Here is a 19,572-nt window from a genome sequence, read left to right on the forward strand (position 1 = left end):
ATTTATCTCCAAATAATTTTTTTTCTTAAATAAATTTTGTCAATTAATGAACTCTGTCATTAATTAAATTATATCATTGATTAGAACTGGTACTAAATGATGTATTTATTGCTGTCAAATATTTATCGATAATTAATTTTACAAGTGAGTAAAGTTTTTAATTGAATAAATATTGTATCTAAATAAACGTCAATATAAAGTGATTTTTTATTAGTGTGTGATATCGAGGATTTAATGAACTCATCATTGAGTAAACTTCTGGACTGAATGGACTCTCATATAACCAAGATAAGAATTCTGATAAGACTATAAGTAACTTCCGGTTCTCGATTATTGTTTGCAAACGGTTAATAGCCCCCTTGGGTACACCGACAAAGCTCTCATGAAATAAAAGACCAAGTTCTCAACTCGCATCGCTACGGTTTTCTGTTCTTTACTGCTCACTCGTTTCTTGGATACCCTTTTTTTCTCTTTCATCCTTTTATTTACTTATTTTTCATCCCACTTTTTCATATATATATACTCTATCGTTTCTCACAGCACTTGTTACTTTTTAATCATTTACTCCCAGTTGGTTTCCGCGTAAAATTATGCCTGGTGTACATCCGTTTTACACAATCACTGCTACTTATTCTCATTCCCGTATATATATTTAAACAATGTATGAGTGTATGTTGGTATAATAAGAAAGTGTGAGTAGAGGTGAGAGTAATTTAAGACATCGCAACTTTTAAACCCACGTGTAGCTTTTAAATTACATGCTCATGATTATTGTTATCATTTTAAGTACATCCAATTTAGTTTACATGCAAATGTTACTACTAATTGAAACTATTCGTTAACATTTTCTTGGAAATTCCAATTACTCAATTCTTTTTTTTTTTTTTTTTTTGTAGAATCGTAATAATAATACTTTTATGATAATTTAACCAGAATTTTCATACATTGTATGCTAAGTACTTTACATTTAAATTATGGCTAATTTACTAGAGATATGAAAAAAATTTATGAAACCAAATTTATAGAAAATCTAATTTCCTACATAAAAGGTTTCTTATGATTTTTATACAAACTCCATTGTTTAGCCATATTTTTAATTTAATAATAAATTAAATTTCTAGGAAATTTTCTTCCTGATTTGCTTACTGAATATTTGAAACTTGAATTATGGTTAAATTATTAGAGACATGATAAAAATATATGAGATTAAATTCATAGAAAATTATATTTTCTAAAAAAAAGTTTCTTACGGTTTTTATGTGGATTTAATTCTTTGGCCATAATTAAAATTTTAAGATTAATCAATTTTTTTCAGATAAAGTATCAAAAATACAGTAAAAATGTATGAGAATCAAATCATAGAGAATTTACTTTCCGTTTCAATCACATGGTTAACTTGAACTTGTGGGATATACGCTTATAAGTTCTGGGAAACGTTTCTATAACTATAGAAACAATTTCTATAATTATGGTAATAGTTCTACTATCCTATGGTAATTGAACTATGCACGGAAAAATGATTCTTGTTTGAACTGCTATGGGATCATAGTAAAGTCGGGCCAGGACGACCACCTGACGGAAATTGAAATAAACACATGCAAAAGCTACTATGACCACAGTAAAATTTACAATGGTTACAGTAATTTGTGATATAATCGTTGTCAATTTGACTATAGTCACCCGGGTCAAAAATAAAACTTGATTTAGAATTGGTTTACCAAGTCGAAATTTGGAGCCGTTTTTCATAAGACAAACTTGACTTTTTTTTACGGAGATATGAAATATATTGAGTTTTCGCCTTGGTTTCGACTTAACTGGCTTAGTCACGATTTAAGACGAAAAAGTTTAAATCAAGTCGAAATTGACTTGGTTTAGATTTATTCGACTTTCATTCTAAAGCGAAAAAGTCAAAACTAAGGTGAAATAATTTTGATATTTTAAGGCGAAAGTAAGGCGAATAAATAACATTTTTTTCGACTTGGTTTAGGAAATCAAAAGTAAGGTAAATGACTACCGTGCTCGAAGTACAAACGGATATCTTCAAACTAAGGCCAAAAATACAAATAAGTTGAAACTAAGATGAAAAAAGTTCAAAAAGTTGAAAAAAATTTAATGTAAGTCGAGATCTTATCAAAAAATCGTCGGCAAATCGATAATTTCAAAAGAAAATAAGGCAAAGCGAGCCTGAATCAAGTTTTATTTTTGACCTGGGCACGGTACATTTTGTATGTATTTAATTCAATTTCCATTAGGTAGCCATCTTGGTCCGGTTTTACTATGACACCATAGCATTTCAAACAAGAATAATTTCTTCGAGTGGTAATGATTACCATGCTGATGGGAATAATTTTCATAGTCAGATAGTAATAGATCCTATATCCACATTAGTACGGATCTTAAGCACGCATGGGAATAAACTCTATACATCATGGTAAACGCTCTCACTATATATGTACAATATTTCCATAATATTATGGTAACTCTTACTACAAATTATGGGAATCATTACCATTATATATAGTAACGTTTATCATAGTGTATGGAAACAGTTACTATAGCTGTATGGGAATGATTGCCATATTAGTATGGGAACGGTTACTATAATGGAATGTAGGAATCATTCATAATTTTATAGGAACTGTTTCGATGTCGTATAAGAGTGAAACCCATATAAATACGAATGGTCACAATAATTTGTGTAGGTTTCATTCCTATAATCGATATTTCAAAAAAAATCTGTTACCACCCGATATAGGAGTCGCCATGATAATATCCTGTAATTATTACCGTAAATTTTTTTCCATGTAATCCAAAATTGAGTGATTTTATTTTTAGCGCAAAAAATAAAATTTTTTTTTTGCAAACCCATTTCACCCTTCTATCATTGATAATCTTATGATTAGAGATGTGTGAAGTTGGAGGAAATAAATAAATGAAAAAAAAAAAAAACAATAATTGTCGATCTGTCGAATGTAATTATAAGTAATATCGAAATGCCCTCTCTTGGGAAATTTGCTTGAGAAAAAAAAATCAATTGGCATTATTAACACCCGGGCAAAAATATATATATATATATATTTTGTATACATGACTTCCGACAGAGATAAATACAGAGTTTGTGGTGAGCTAGGTATTTTTCCCCACAAATATGTTATTTTCTCACGCAGTTAATGACAACCGGGATAATGAGCAAAGTCTGAGTGAAGAAAGAAAAAAAAAGTAGAGAGTAAAGACTAAACTCTAGCCCATGGACCGTGGGCTCACTCTAAGAGATGACTTCTAAGAATGTTTAATAAAAAAATAAACAAACGCCCTCTAATACGAATATAAGTAATAGTTAATAGTCTCTATAATCACTTAGTGAGAACGAAAGAAAATAAAATGAAATATGCTAGTGTAAAATTTGTATTATTAATTTTTTTTGTCTTTAGTCCCGTTAGCAAAAGCAAAAGACAGATAATTTATATATAAGATTAATATCGCGAGGGTGCGAGGACTTTGGCATTTTATCTTTGGCATCAAACTCGGCGGTAGTTATCTCATCTTGGTAGCAAATGTAGAGGCGTCTAATGTATAGTTTTCTTAAGGTAAACGAGCTCATATATGAGATATATTGCGTGGGCAATCAAGCTCGTTACCCAGTTCCAATTACTGTTTACGTTAATTAAGTATTCTCAAGTATTTTCGTAATTATTTGTTTAATGATGAAAAATTATTGGACTGAGATTTTTATTTTCGGCTAGTGAGTTTTAAAAAGTACAAATTACTCTTAAAGTATTGAAGTTATTAAAAAAATGAAAGAGACCTTTTTTGTAGACAGTTAAATTTTCTAAAAATTCACTTATTATAATTTAAGTCGTATCACTGATAGTTTAGCCAAAATATTAATTCGAAAAATTGTTGATGAATTTTTTATATCATTCCTTCCTAATGACCGAAATGAAACTCGTAAAAAATAATTAAGCTGCAAGAAGATGAAATAAAAAAAAAATTTAAAAAGTGCTGGCCTCTTAAAAAAAAATACACATTTTATATTTATAATTTTTTGTTAGACTCGGTCGTCCTTGACATGATCTCGACACGCCTCCTTGTGGCTCGAGGGTGTAGAATTGAAAATATGAATATTCATGCACGACAGTTATTTAACTCAAGCGTAGGAAAAGACGTCGCGCGCGACAGGATGTACACCTCTAAAAGCAGCACGTACTGCCAGCAGATTACGAATTCCGGTGAATGCAGATGCGTCGTGCGCTTATTCTTCTACATATATATATATATACATATAAAGCTACCAATAGATGTACAACATCCTTTTTACGTTGCACTGGTGCACCAGCTCGTGTCCTTGTCTCTGGCTCGTCTACGTCTACTCTACATCTACATTCAGATCCACCAGTGGTATACTTAACTCTAGTCATTGTCGGAGTGTCATCCTCCTCGAGTTGTCGTAGCTCCTAGCTCGTGTGTTAATTTCATATCAGAGAATGACAAGACTTTTATTTGGTGAAATTTGAAAATTTAAAACCGTAATATGGAATTGAAGTTTATTTATTGGTATGGTAGTAGAGCTAGTGGCTGGTGGCTGATGTCTGGTGGATAAAAGTATTTAGTTTTAAAGGAAATAAATAAAATGAAAAATAAAATGGAGTTGCGCTGATGGTGAAAAAAGCGACAGATCCGCCTCGTTATTTAACATCTTGAATAAATCGATTTCAAGAGCTTTTCAACCCACTACAGGCGACGCGTTATCAAATAAGCTACTTCCCTTCATGTTTTTCACTTTGCACTTCATTTTTATTTACTTTTATTTACCTTTAAATTTTTTCACCGTCACATTAAACATGAATTACTACATTATCCTACATACTTTCTCATAGTAATATATTTTTTATATAATTTTATTTATCGATATCATCAAAATAATAATCCCCTAATTTATTGATGTTTAAATATACAAATAATTTATTAAACTAACCAATTTTTTCGGAAATTTAATTCTCTACAATAATTGCCTTCATAATTTTTTCCGTATACTCCAATAGTTTTGACGGAATTTTAAATTTGAGTACTAATAGTCAGATAATAAATACCGCAGAATTTAAACAATTTTAGAATTTTAGCAAAATAATGAAATAATTTAAAATACCATAAAAATGTGTAGGTAAAAAGATATTACTATCGGTATGGCATGCGATCGATCTTGCATTCCGGTCCTGTTTATATCGAGTCGCCTAGGCCGCGAGATGATATTCCTAAGCGATAATTCATCCAGCGCAACATAACTTACGAGGCCGTTACTGAACGCGATAGTTGACAGATATTTATCGTCTTAGCTGCTAATTGACACATTGATACCCGAGCCAAGACACCGTCATTCTCATTATTAAACGGGTTATGAGTTGGCTCGCAATAAAAACCACCCGCAAGAAAAAAAAAATTAAACATCATCGCCAATACGAACCAGATAAACCCCCGTCTTAATTAACCCAACCATTGTTCCATATACAGTTCGGACACCCTCGCTAAAAACCCGAAACTTTCATTAAACTCAAGCCTCCTTCTAGAATTCCTTCGGAAAGAGAACTAGCGCCAGGATCAACCAAGATCAAGACCAAGACCAAAAGCAAGAGCAAGAGCAAGAGCAACCAGGCTCTTGGTTCAGAACTCCTTTCAAGGCACCCTTATCTTCCCAAAAGTTACCTCGAACAGATAACCAAGAAAGTGGGCACCAGTTTCATCCCTCGCTTCCTCGTCTACAACTCAAAAGTTATCCGTGCGATTAATGACGAGCCGTAACGAGGTTCCTTCAATTAAATGCTTCCAAACGAGCTAAAAACTAAATAATCTCCGTATATTTTGACGAGTCATCAGATTTTTTACCCATATAAAAACCTTTCCCCTTTATACCTAAAAAACTTTGTTTAATCAATAACGTTTGAGCTCATTACTCGTACGGACATTGTGCTTCCTGAATCTTGGACTGGTTAAAACCTAGAACCCGCGCTCCATTATCCAGACTAATTATTTCCAAGTTAAGTTAACAGTTAGCCGCAATGTTGTACTAAAGGAAAGTGCCTTAACCAGCCTCAGTCACCCTCCTTTGCTTTCCCTCGGCTCGCGTCAGTTCTCCAACCCTCGAGTTTACTATCTCTAACCAACACAATCTTTGTTATAATGTTCCCCCTTTATTTTCTTTCATTACATTAATTACAAGAACTGATTAAGTCTTTCAATGCCGTGTAATAACTTGGCTGATCTTTTGTTAAATTAACACACACTCTCAGTGGGTTCCCCAGCAAGCAACTTTGCTGAAACCCTTCCAACAAATTCAGTATAATAATCCCAGTTTATAATTACCCAGGGCTTTATCGCTGATCCGATTCATTCGAGCCATAAAAATCCATTCGACGCCCAGTTTATTAGTTAAACCGATTTCGTATAACCCACAGATACAATTTATCGGTGGATACTTAAATTAATAATCGGGTGCACTGGGATATAATTATTTATGGGTATCTCCGCATTCAAAGGGAGTTTAAGCACAGCCGAAATTGATTCCACCCATTGACAGGAACGGTTGGCAAATAGTTTCTAACCAAAAAACGAAATCAAAAGGCAATTTCGTCCACTTGAATTTAAAATCACTACAAATCAAAGCAAACATTTGTTCAGCAGACAACAGACAAACAAACAAAAATTTGTAAACAACCTCAAGCTCAAGACCTTTAGTGTCTAAATATGTAAATATTTAACGGCACACCTACCTGATGACTATTTGGATTATAACTAAACCTGGAACGGGTCCTCGTGACCGGTGAATCGCGATCGGGCACCACTTAGAACCGTATCAACGATATGTGCACTTGGTTCAACAATGTAAAGAGCAGGTAGTAAGTTGTGAGTTGTGGTTGTGATTGTACTTGTGAGTTGTAAATTGTAAGTACTCAGTTTTTATAGTGTATGTGTGTTGGATCTGTTGGCGATGGTGCCCTTGGACTTGAGAGCCCCGTTCACGGCCACAACCAACACAGAAATGCTGGGACTGCAACCCGTGCGGGCACTTTTCCTGGCAGTACCAACCAGGCGGGGCAGTGGGGGGCAAGCAATACCCGGTTGCTGTTGGCAGGTGGAATGCTCAACATCACCTTAGAACCCAGCACATACGAATTATTATTGGCGATCCTATTCACTGGATTATTATGAGGAAAGGGAAGGGGAATATGCTTTCAACAAAGCTTTCGTGTTACAAATATCTTATTCTTACTTATTCGTCTTTTTGTTAACAGATACGAATAGATATGTTTTACATATTTTTGGTTTTTTTTATATAAGCTGAAAAATTTTTAGGTATTCAAGAACCAACAGACGAATTTTCATATAAATAATCTTTTCAGGCTGAAAGATGACAAAAAGTTGATAATTTATCAAAAAAGGATGACTCGAAAGTTGGTTTATTTGTTGAATTAATAGTTTAGTGAGGCATTTAATGAATCATTTATTCAAAACTGCAAGAGTACATTAGTTTGTTGGGGGATGGGGATAAAGAGAAAGGGGGGAAAGGGTGTAGGATGAGTGGGCAGATATTTATATGTGTAACAGAAGAGCCTGTATGTTATTATCGGATCGCAATCAGCAGAGGACGTTGTTATTCGTTGGTTATTTTCCAGGGATTAACATATTCGCTCGGGGGCACGCTGTAAATTAAACTACTCTTTCGCGCACCCTGCTCATGATCTGTTTGGTTGGGGTTTTCTGTTTGACGCTCGGTATTATTTGCAAGCTATTGTACACGTCATTATATTTTGATCAATTCACTTGGAACTACTGTTTTATCCGATAACAAACTAATGCCAATAATTGATTGCCCGTTATTTTAAAATCCCAAATTGATTATTTCATTAAATTGCGAGTTCCGATGCGAATTTGAGTAATTGAGCTGCTCAAATACTAATCGATGGTATCATCAGTTGTTCATATTTCGACTGGAGACAATTTATGAAATTTTTTTTCAAAAATATCACGCGTGATTCTCCCAATAGTTAGAGAATTTTTAATGTCTAATGGGTCTAAGCCATTTCTACTATTTCTGCCATATCTTCAATTAATTTCGTCGAATCCCCTTACAAAAAGGCTGAATGTTAAAAATATCTGAAAGCCTCGCATCTCACATTTAGTGCAAATTAGTCTGGGCAATGACCAGGTCAGGCAAATGTCCAGCTCGCTTCCAATATAAAAACAAAAAGAGCATTGTTCTCATCACAAAGCCTCAACAAATAGCTATTTTTATTTCACCATTTACATCTTTTAAAAATCCGTAGCTTTTACCGTTGGCTAATTAAAATTCGCTCTTACGTAATATTTGGGTTAATGACGAATTTAGCGTTTAGTGGATCTGCCTTGGATTATTGTCTGTTCCGTACGGTACTTTACAGGTTATTCAATAACCACCCAAACAAAGCCGCTATTTCAAGCAGAAAGGATCCAGCTTAAATATTTAGTAATTTTAAATAAATAAATAAACAAACCCACCCATGGTAACCAGAACCCGGCATCCAAGATCCACCATCCGACATCCAGTCGTTAGCATTTTTAAATAATTTACCGTTTTTTTACATCACATCATCGAAATTCGATTCGTGGCAGACGAATAATTTCAATGGCAGCAAATACAAATTAAAATTAATAAAGTTCTTATAGATTAACAGGTCACAGAACCTGTTTTGATAAAAATTATTCAATTTAAATTTGCAGCCGATGGCTGCAGTAGAATTCAACGTCGGGATGGTATAACCGGAAGTAGCTGGCTGGATACTATATTATATTTATTATTACGGCTTACATTTATATTGAATGGAGTCTGTTGAAGATGGTTTGGGATTTAGATTCGGATTCGGATTCGGATTTACGTAACTTGGGTTCGAGGGAAAGATTCCAGTCACAAGGCTGTATAATGAACTCTGGCAATAATCCGGTAATTTTTAACTAGCAACGTAGTGTAGTCAGCTCAGGTGTTTTCAGCTTCTGGTGATAGTCGCCGACATAAGGCGCGTGAAAGGAATCTCGGGGATAATCTTGCCGAGTAAGAGTACGAGTACATTCTTATTCTCTTCCCGCATCAGGCTTCAATAGAATCGATTTATCATCTTGTCCAGCATCAGCTTGCTGGCTGGCAGGACATATTCCTGGGTTTAAAACACCTTGGAAAATTTTTTAGCGACGCTGTAATCCGACGCGGTTATTTTTTTTATAAACCTCTCGAGACATTGCTCGTATCTTTCCTAGTACATATTGGTTTAATAGAATTTTTCAAAGAGATCAAAGTTAAAGAGAATTTAATTTGCTTTGCAAAAATCACCTTTGGTTTCTAATTATCATTAATATATCGCTAATAGTAGATTTGCATTTTTTTTTTAATTCGCGATTTTACGCGATAATTTTTTGTTGATAATTCTCCAATTTTTTTCTTAAACCAATACTTAGTCCTCTAGTGAGTAAAAAAACAAGTACCAAACTCTCATTACCTGAAACGACCAACTGACAAAATGTTTGCCGATGGCGCTGGGAAAATTATCGTATCGTATATTAAGAGCAGTGAGCTTTGAGCTATGAGGACTGATTTAAAGAGTAGTAATAAAAAATTCAAAGCGATATGCTGTATAGTATATAGCTAAAAGTAATATAATCGGCGTGATGTATTCAGTGTCTCTGATTATTATGATCCAGCATCATATCAGGTTGAATGGTAATAGATGAGTAAGCAATAATGACGAATCAATTCCTTAGTAACCGTGCTTCCTGTGCGTATTAACAAACCATCTTTATACCCTCGGGTAACAATATTCATAGCTGTTACAGATCATCACCCACGCGTCCCCCGGCTATCGATATTAAATATTAAATTATAATATAACTCACGCTGTACTTAATATATTTTATCTCTCATATTGCTACGCTCAAAAAAGCACATGGCTCTTTTTCTCCACCTCCTTACTTTCCTCCTCCTCCTCCTCCTCCTCCTCCTGCTTCTGCTCCTTCAATAAAATAAAAAAAAATAATGTTGTATTATGATTTATCAGTAAAGGGTGATATCAAATCGAGTGTAAAAAATATTAAAACCAATTCAAGGTTAAAATTTCACTAAATATTATCTTTTTCAATTTAAAAGTTAACTTTTATTTTCACTATTTGTCATTTATATAACCTTTAAATCTCATATAACACTAACCCAACTTTTTGGATACAATGAGAGTGGGCGGGAAGGGGGTGAAGTTTTAAAAGTGGGGATAAGGGTACTTTTGTAAGCTCACGTCTCATATAGTGCTTACGAGCCATTGATTTTGTGAAACATCGTAAACTTGAGGAGGAAGTGGGTGGTGGGGGAAGAGTGTGAGAAGGAGAGATTTTGGGAAAAGAAAGGAGAAAGTGGCGATAAATTACAAATTCATTCACTTTAGACTCGGAAAGTTGTAAATTTAGTAGGCAATGATATATATTTATTGGAGGGGTAACATGGCTCGGTTTAAAAGTAAAAGCATAAGGTGTATGTGTAACAGGCTGTTGAAGGATTTTTAACAATCAATACGAAATTATTATGAACAGTCAACATCAGAATTTTTCATTTATGAATCCATTTACAAATTTTTTCAGTGCCCATTTTGCGCCCTTCTGAGGCAGGTCGTTATGTAACTTCTGGAAAATCAATTTGAAAAAAAATATAATTTAAATTTTCGTAATTAAAAGCTGACTGATGAGAAAAATGAGGAGTAATTACCTCGTAGGGGGGGGGGCTGTTATTGTTTTTTAATTAGTGGGATTGAAATTGGGGAATTTTACTAAATTTTTCTTGAATCGATGCTCCATAGGTTTTTAAAACTTAAAAAATTGACTATTTTGTTTTTAACAATTAGTTGTAATTAAAAATACTAATTAATAGATTTTTTTTGGAACTTCGTAGTTATGGATTTAATATAAATTTTATTAATGTCAGAAACTGGAACGGTAATAAAGATCTGCGATCTAGAGCCGGAAATTTTAATAAACCATCCTGCTATCGTTGATTTTAACAAATTTGTGGCTCCAAACTGTAGCATCCGGGTCGTAATTAGTTCGGGTAGTCTTTTGACAAACTGAAAGTTTATAAAATATTAAACAATTGTTAGCTCGCGGTTTAATTGCAAATCTCTTAGCGTAACCCTTAATAACGCTATTCTCATTCTCATTCTCATTCTCATCTTCATCCTCATCCTCATCCTGGTCTATAACCACCTACTCTGCCGCTGTTACATGACCAACTACAAGCATATAAACTAACAACAACTAAAACAACGGGAATTCTAATAAAAGTTAGTTTGAATTACAATTAGCGAATAGTTATTCCACAAGTCATCAAAATAAATGTCTACAACTTCTGAAATATGAAACAATTGTCTTCTATAGTCATGCTACTCTGATTTTTTATTCATTATTATTATCAAAATGATTCATTAAAATTTACTTCAATAAATTTTTTAATTGTATCAATTAAATTAAAATAATACATGAAATATTTAATTTATAAAAAAATTGATAATATCTTTTTTATGGGAAATCAAATTTCCTGTACAAAAAAATATCTCTATTGATAGATTTCTCATTAATTTATTAGTTTCACAGATATTTTAACTCAAAATAAAATACGAAAGCTTTTACAATTTTTATGAAAGTTATGCATAATAATTTTAATTAAACTTTGAATTAAAATAATGAGCTTAGATAAAAATTTATAATGACTTTTATTTAATAGGGAATTAAATCTTTTATAAAAAAGGTCTTATTATTATTTTTCATAAATTAAATACTTACACAGATATTCAAATTAAAAGTAAAAAGATAAAATTGCATAATTTTTAATTGAATTTACTGATAATTATTTAAAATTATTAAAATTAAAATAATTAACCAAGTAATGAGTTTTGAGGAAAATTGATAGGGATAATTTTTATAGTAAATTATCTATAAACAAGTTATCAATAATTATTTCCATAGAGGCTAAACTAGTTTTATAGATATTTTAATTCAAAGTAGTTCACAAGAATTTCATTAGTCGAGTAATTATCATTATTATTATCAAGTTATGATTACAAGTGCTTTATAGAGTATATGTGTATGTTTTATTATATTTAATTTTATTGGTAGGTTAGCATCCGGCTCAATAAATGGTAACAACATGTATATTGTATTGCGTGACGTTGAAGCAATATAAAGCCTGAAAATTTTTTTTTTTACAAAAATAAAAACTAAAGTTGAATGCAAGAGTTAATTAATTCACTTCAAGGTAATCTTGTTACTGACACTTAAAACCGAGAAAGATTATTCACGTTGTAACAGTATGTAGCGTCTTGAATCCTGATGTATTAATGTGCGAATGTGTGAATGCACGAGTTTACTATGTATCCAACGACAAGAAGAGTGTGAACGTGTGAATAGAGTAGATGGAAGTGTGTGATTTTCTCGGGGTTGTGTGACGGAAAGTCATGTAAGGAGAGTAATGACAATACGTCTTGTGGGCTGAATCTCGAGCTGGAAAATGTTATTTTTCGGTTGAGATGATGCATCGTGTACTGTACGGTTGCTATACTATGGAGACAGTCTGTCTTGCTATGAATGTCAAATTTCCCGCAAGACGTCTAAATGAATATGTGATGACTTTGAGAGCTGATAAACTGTGTGCTGATGAATAACGTCTTGTGTAATATGCTTACATCATTTACGTCCCCAACAATAGCTTTCCTCATTTTTTTAACATTTTTACTCGAACCAACAAAATTAGGCTCTATCTTTACAACTAGAGATCTTAGGGTATTTTTCAAAGAGACTGAAGTTGTAGAAAATAAAATTCTCTTTTCAATGGACTCCTGTAAAAGACAATTATCTTAAACTATAACTAAAATATTGATAATTGAAATTTTCACCTTTTCTTCGGAACGAAAAAATTTTCAAATAAATACTTTAAAAATTGTAATTACTCAGTAAATATTGAGTTTAGGTCAAAAGTCAATGAGAACTTTTTTGTAAAACATCAAATTTCAGACAAATTTATTTCTTATAATTTTCACCATATCTCTCCAATTGTAGCTATCAGAGTAGAATATCAAAACCATAATCCAAGAAAAAATTTTCAGTCTATTATTAGTAGCAACTTGTACTTGCAAAAAATTTCACTAGGTGGCTCTGAATTAAAATATGTCAGTCTATAAGCTCTTATCTCTGGTTTAAATACAACAACGTTGCAAATGAATTTGCCTTTCTCGCTGTTCAACGTCTCCTCAGGCAATCACGTCATTGCAAAGTACTCTTAGCAACACTACACAAGATACTTAAACCTATATATATATATATATATATATATATATATATATATATATATATATATATATATATATATATATATATATATATAGAGTCAATCTCAGTCAACTAGTGATCCTCACAGCTCTTACCTTCGAATCCAACCTTGCCGTTTGCGACAACCTGCCATCGCAAAACAAAACTTTATTTAATAAAATAAATACCATCTACTGTAGTAAATAAATTGTAATGATAACATCTGATCCCATAATAATAATTTATTATTTCATTTAAATCAACAACTTTATCTCCCATAATCACAAAATAGACTTTAAAATTTAAGATTATGCCAATAAATCCTAGTGAACAAAATGGCGGCGTTAAGGTTCATCTCAATGATTGATGGCGCCATTGGCGGCAAGTTTGAATGATTTATTGCAATATAGTATGTAAATATCGTATATTTAAAAATGAATAAAACGATTGCATTATTTATTCAGTATTTCCAGCGACTCAGTCCGGGCTGGGTATACCACGCACAAGTTGTTTTTTTTTGTTTTAGAGTCTGCCATTGCTATTTTATTAGGACAACTGTTTACGTTGCTAAGATATTAAGACTAAATATATACAGATGATATTACAAAAATCCTTTTAATAATACATTTATTTTATTTATTATTCATGTTTTTTTTGGATTATGGTTTCAAAAAATAACTCACCGAATATCGATTTGAAATCAAGGTTAGGCAAAATTTTTATTAGTAAATTTTATTTTTTTTAAAAAAGTATCTATTACCTTCAATCTTAATGTTAATTATGTCCTTTAAATTTCAAGTACTCGGTAAAAATTAGAATATTAATTTAAATAAATTACACGAAAAACAAAAAACTATGAAAAATATAGTATTTTATTCAGCTAAAATAAATTTTTAACAAATAATAATATATGGTTATGTAAGCGATGGCAGGTATGTCGTATGAAATCGAATGACTTTTAAATAAAAGTCTTAAAGTATCTGTACCTGTACCTGTACTTGTACCGAGTCTGAATAGTACGGAGGAACGGATTGGAGCTCAGTACAATGTACGTAAGACAACAACGTGTCCAAGGTCAGAGCCCCCTTTGAAGTGTAAAGCAGCCTAGTGTATTATATATATATATATATATATATATATATATATATATATATATATATATATACATATATATATATATATATATATATATATAATAGTAAAGTTGTGTAAAGGTATATCGCGACATTCCGCGCATTATTCCACACATAACACTCCATATATACAAATAAAGAACATGTTACAGTGTAGCATAAGCAGGCAAGTAAAGTAAAGGAGCAAAGAACTCCCCGTGTGCTCTTGTATATCCCGCGTACTTCCGACAGCTGTCGTCCCGTTAGGCCGCGCGTGATAAGCAAATTTCTCTCCCGTTGAGACCCGAGATATTCGAGTGCCTCAGGTCTTATTTTCTATTTCAATGCCGCCACCTCTACCTCTGCACACTGACACTTGGACTGGACTGAACTGGAATGGAATGAACTGTAACTGGGCTGAGACTAAAATACTAACAACCAAATAAATATATATGTATTATTTATAATAATTCATGACTATTTATCTTGGTCTGATATAAAAAATATTAACGATCTAGCTTATCGGGAAATACTTTTAAGTCTATCATTTATACCTGTCACTTGGCACTCAATTAATTATGAGTTAACTTTTCAACCTAATTGATAGATTGCCAACAAAATTAAAACTGCCAGATTATAAATTTAATTATTTATTTATCAATTAAAATATTAAGTTGATAGTTAGTCTTATCTTTGACGGACGATATCTTAGTGACTAGAAGTAAATATATGTAAGTTAAGAGACCTAGTACCCGATCAGAAAACTAGTACTCGATCACTCCATGAATTTGTATATATTTAGTAAAATTTAGTAAAAACAGATACACAAAACCTGGATCTCTTACTTTACATGCATGGAGAAAAAAATTTTGCAACTTTTACTTAAAAATATGAGTTAAAATTATTAAATTCATATTCATAAAATCTTAAAACGCTATTGAAAATGTGTAACTTTTACTATCTCGAGAATTTAATTTTTAGTTATATGTAATTAGTAATTTTTACTATTCAAATATGGAAATTAAATATAAACAGCATTAGTAAACTTGGCTAAATATTTAGTAAATTCTACTATACCGTTTAGTGATTTTACTAAATTAGCATGAAAATAAATAAAATTAAATTTTTAATCGTTTTTAAACTTTTTATTATTGTTGTTATTACTTTTATTATTTTTTATGTCACCTATATTGGTGTTGGTGCAGATTTTTATTTTTAAAAAATCACTTGTTTTAATCGAGATTCGAATTCGGATCTGCCGCGCGCGATTCCTTTCCTATGTCTGTCGTTCCGATGTCTCCTTTGGACAAAGGGTTCTGAACTCGTAATACATATTTGTATATATTATCCTCACCAACTTTTAATTTTATCAATCTGCTTCGGAAAAATTACAAGCCGTTTAGTAGTTTTTAGTTGCTGTACAATACTTAATACTACGCTATTTATCCCTAGTAGAAATGAAATTGAGTTTTTGTCTAGTAACTGGTCAGTTTTACTAGAGATCCAAGAGAAACATGGCGGCTTTGAAAAAATTGTCACTTTGAAATTTTAGGTTTTGAACTTATTAAAATTATCAGTTCCTTAGAATGAGGGATAAAATAGACCACCAAAACTGTTCATTAAATATAATTTATCAAGAAAGTTAAAGATAGGGAAGTCTGGGACACGACGGCCCCCTTAAGCCGGTTTGTTCTTTTTGTGGCATTCAACTATCGCCTTCGTTTATTTCCCGTCTATTTCAAAAGAATCAGTTGAAATTTTGCAAAAAATCAAAAAAAATTTTTTTTCTGGAGCACGACGGCCCCCTTCCTATAAATTAAAAAAGAAAATAAAAAAATAAAAAATTTTTTCGTTATCATTTTTTTTTTAAGTGGTCCATTTTGCCCCACATATCACATATTTGCCTAGAATATGATAATAAATGTACAGAGTTCATAACTTGACGGAAAATAAAAAAAATAAATTGTTTACCTAATTTTTAAGGGGAGCCCACTCTGTCCTTAATTTTCGATTTTTCAATTTTAACCGACGCAGCATAATGAAGCGAAAATAAGTATCAAGGGTCTAAAAATAAGTTAACGCAATGAAAAAATAAACATATAGTATCAATTACTGTTTCGTGATTTTTACAATACACTTAGTAATAAATAGTAAAAGTGGTGCACTCATTGATTTGCATTAGTATTTCTTACTTAAATATATTAAATATTAAAATATTTTCGAGACTCGTTTTTTCCGTGAGTATACATATGATATTTAATGTTCTATAAAAAAATTTATATTATATAGTTTTGCCTGAATTTTATATTTTCGACGTTATTTAAATGTGAAGTCTTAAATTTATAAATTAACTCAACTAAATTATTTACAAGCTCTTAATTGAAACTTTATAATCGCAGGTTTAATTAAATAAATTAAAATAATAATAACGATTATAATTATTCGTTGTAAAAATTAATGACCCGAGTACGAATTTCGTGAGATTCATCTTGACTTTGATAGTCTCGAGGTGCTTTGAGAATAACAAAAAAAAATAATAAAAAAATGTGAATAAATAATTTAAGTGTGTAATCGGAAGATAATGAGACATGCTCAAAGAGAGTAGTGAGGATGTTGGTGCAGACGTAACATAACTGAATAGTAGGAATAGCAGAAGTAAGAGAACGCCGATGTAAGGTGTGCAGAGTGTGGAGGGAAAAAATAGTCTAGTTGTTGTGGTTGTAGCTCACAAGAGTCGTGTTGTGGTGGAGGTGGAGGTTCTTGTTGTTGTTGAGCCACTGGTATGAGCAAGAGTAAGAGGAGAGAGAAGAAAAAGAGGAGGAAGAGGCTGAGGTTGAGGATAAGGATGAGGATGAGGCAGTTGCGCTAGCCGACTAGTTACACGTATGAAATAATCTATTATCTGGTGAAGGTGAGGAAGGGGGAGAGTTATCTGGTGCGGGCATTGAATCGCCAAGGTCGTAGAAGAGCGAAGCAGAAAAGTCGCACCGCGGTCAATGCACTTGGGAGCACGCCGATTCTGCGTATATTTTATAAATGAAAAAAATCGTGAATCGTTAAAATGGAGGGAAATTTAAAATTTTCAAAATTTTAATAATTTACTCGAATTTATTTTTGAATTAAAATATTAAGCAAAGTATCAGAGCTACAACAAAGACATCTTATTACTTTTTTTAGCTCACAAAGGTATCAAGAAAAAAGCTCGTCTTGAATCTGTGTTAAAAAATCAAGTCCCTCGAGCTAATTATAATTCCAACATAAATTAACAAATATAATTAAAACCTCGCGTTGGTTTCAGTCCCATCCCCACCCACTTTATACCTAACTTCGGAAGATAGATAGCACAGAATAGCAAGTATCTACTCTATACTCAGAAACTCTTACGCTCGGAGCGGTAGCTCTCAACGTTAGTCCACTCGTGCGCCAACGATCTTCGCAAGTCCCAAGTCCGCAAACTTAAGCCTTCTCTCATTCTCTTACTCTATTTTTCTCTCTCCCACATTAACCATCTCCAGCACTATGGTATTCACCGAATACGAAAGTTATCCTCCAGTAGAAAGAGAATCAAGTCCTTTCTCTCCTCTCTATACTAGTGATCGATTTACTCTCTCCGTTTCTATTCTTCATTTCCCAGTCCCCGATCTCAATCCCAATCCCAATACCAATCTCGATCCGATTCCAGTCTCCAGTCTCCAGTATCCAGTACACAAGCCCCTTTTCTCACCACACATTATATTAACCGACTAAATAATATATGTCTATGGATTTACTCAGCATCTAAGTTTATTCAATTGCTCGGTATTGTCCCAAGTATAGAATAGAGATACGGCAATTTATCATTTTATAAAATTAATTAAGACCCAACTCGTTTGTTTCCATCTGTCACAATTCACCTCTTAATGTTTTATTATTTATTTAATAATAATATTTCATATTTATGATCACGTTAACCTCTAGCTCTAACTCTGCCTCTACCGCTGGCTCTACTTCTTATGATTCATCTTATAATTATAATTAATAAATAATAAAAGTATGGTATTAAATGCGAATAGGATATGAATTCAGGAATGAATGTAGCTATGTCTGTAGCTGTAGCTATTATATTTAATAATCATATATTGATTACACATTTAATCTTTATTTATAAAGCTAATACCTTCCGGATTAAAAACGATCTGGTTGATGGCGCTAATGGTTATTATTTACGATTACAACATGTGTGATACACGCTACTATATTTTTTAGATATATATAGTTTAATCTTCGACCTGTTTATTAGATTATTTTTCATTGATATTAATATTTATAAATTTATTTACATCGAAATTTAATTATTTTCTAAGGCATAATTTATTAAAATTTTTATTACCGTAATTTAAATTTAATATTGATGGTGCGTAGGGAGGATTAATTATTTTAATGGGGTTTGATTAGGAATTGGAATGTTCATTTTTATAATTAGTAATTTGAATAAATTATTTTATGAGCTAAAGTCACATAAATAGCATTTTATGTCTTAAAAAAAAACTTTTTATTATATTATAAATTTTTTAAGTCATATAAATTAAAAAATAAAATTTAACAGACAAAAATTATAATAATGGGAAATTTTAATATTCTACATAAGTAAAAAAAAAAATTTTTATTTGATGGCATTAAATTTATCTCATCTAAAATAAATAGGATTAGCAAAAAAAAAAAAAATTGTAGCGCAAATTTCCGAAAGGATAGTATCACGGATTTCCGATTAAATTCGTAAAATTTTTCGTTTTGCTTGTATTGGTGAAACCGAGACAAGCAACAGATAGCATAAGATGGCGCCGAGCCAATTAGATATCGGGAATTTTACCCACTTCCTCATATCCACTTTTTAAAAAATATATTAGAAATTTTAAATATTTTTCCATTAAATTCTCTAAAACCAACGAATAAGTGGATATTATGTAAGCAGACTACAAGTTTGATAGCAAGTGATAAATGACAACTGGTGAATAGTAAATGGATTTTATTCTTTAAAACTTAAAAGTAAAGTTAAACAGATTGGCCATATGGTCTTGGTTGTCTCGAGTCTGGAGTCTGGGATCTAGTGTCTGGGCAT

The 19,572-nt window shown here is 31.9% G+C and overlaps 2 protein-coding genes across 7 annotated transcripts in view; one reads left to right on the plus strand and one right to left on the minus strand.

Annotated features, from left to right (window-relative positions):
- Nucleotides 1-7,003, minus strand: part of LOC103570426 (uncharacterized) — a 123,705-nt gene extending 116,702 nt beyond the window's left edge. The window contains exon 1 of the mRNA XM_008548159.2: nucleotides 6,765-7,003. The gene's annotated coding sequence lies outside the window, so the exon portion shown is untranslated. The remainder of the gene's footprint in view (nucleotides 1-6,764) is intronic.
- LOC103570427 (autophagy-related protein 16-1) overlaps nucleotides 1-19,572 on the plus strand; it is a 182,768-nt gene that overhangs the window by 125,867 nt on the left and 37,329 nt on the right. The window lies entirely within an intron of this gene.

The sequence above is a fragment of the Microplitis demolitor genome, chromosome 4, assembly GCF_026212275.2.
Source record: "Microplitis demolitor isolate Queensland-Clemson2020A chromosome 4, iyMicDemo2.1a, whole genome shotgun sequence".
NCBI lineage: Eukaryota > Metazoa > Arthropoda > Insecta > Hymenoptera > Braconidae > Microplitis > Microplitis demolitor.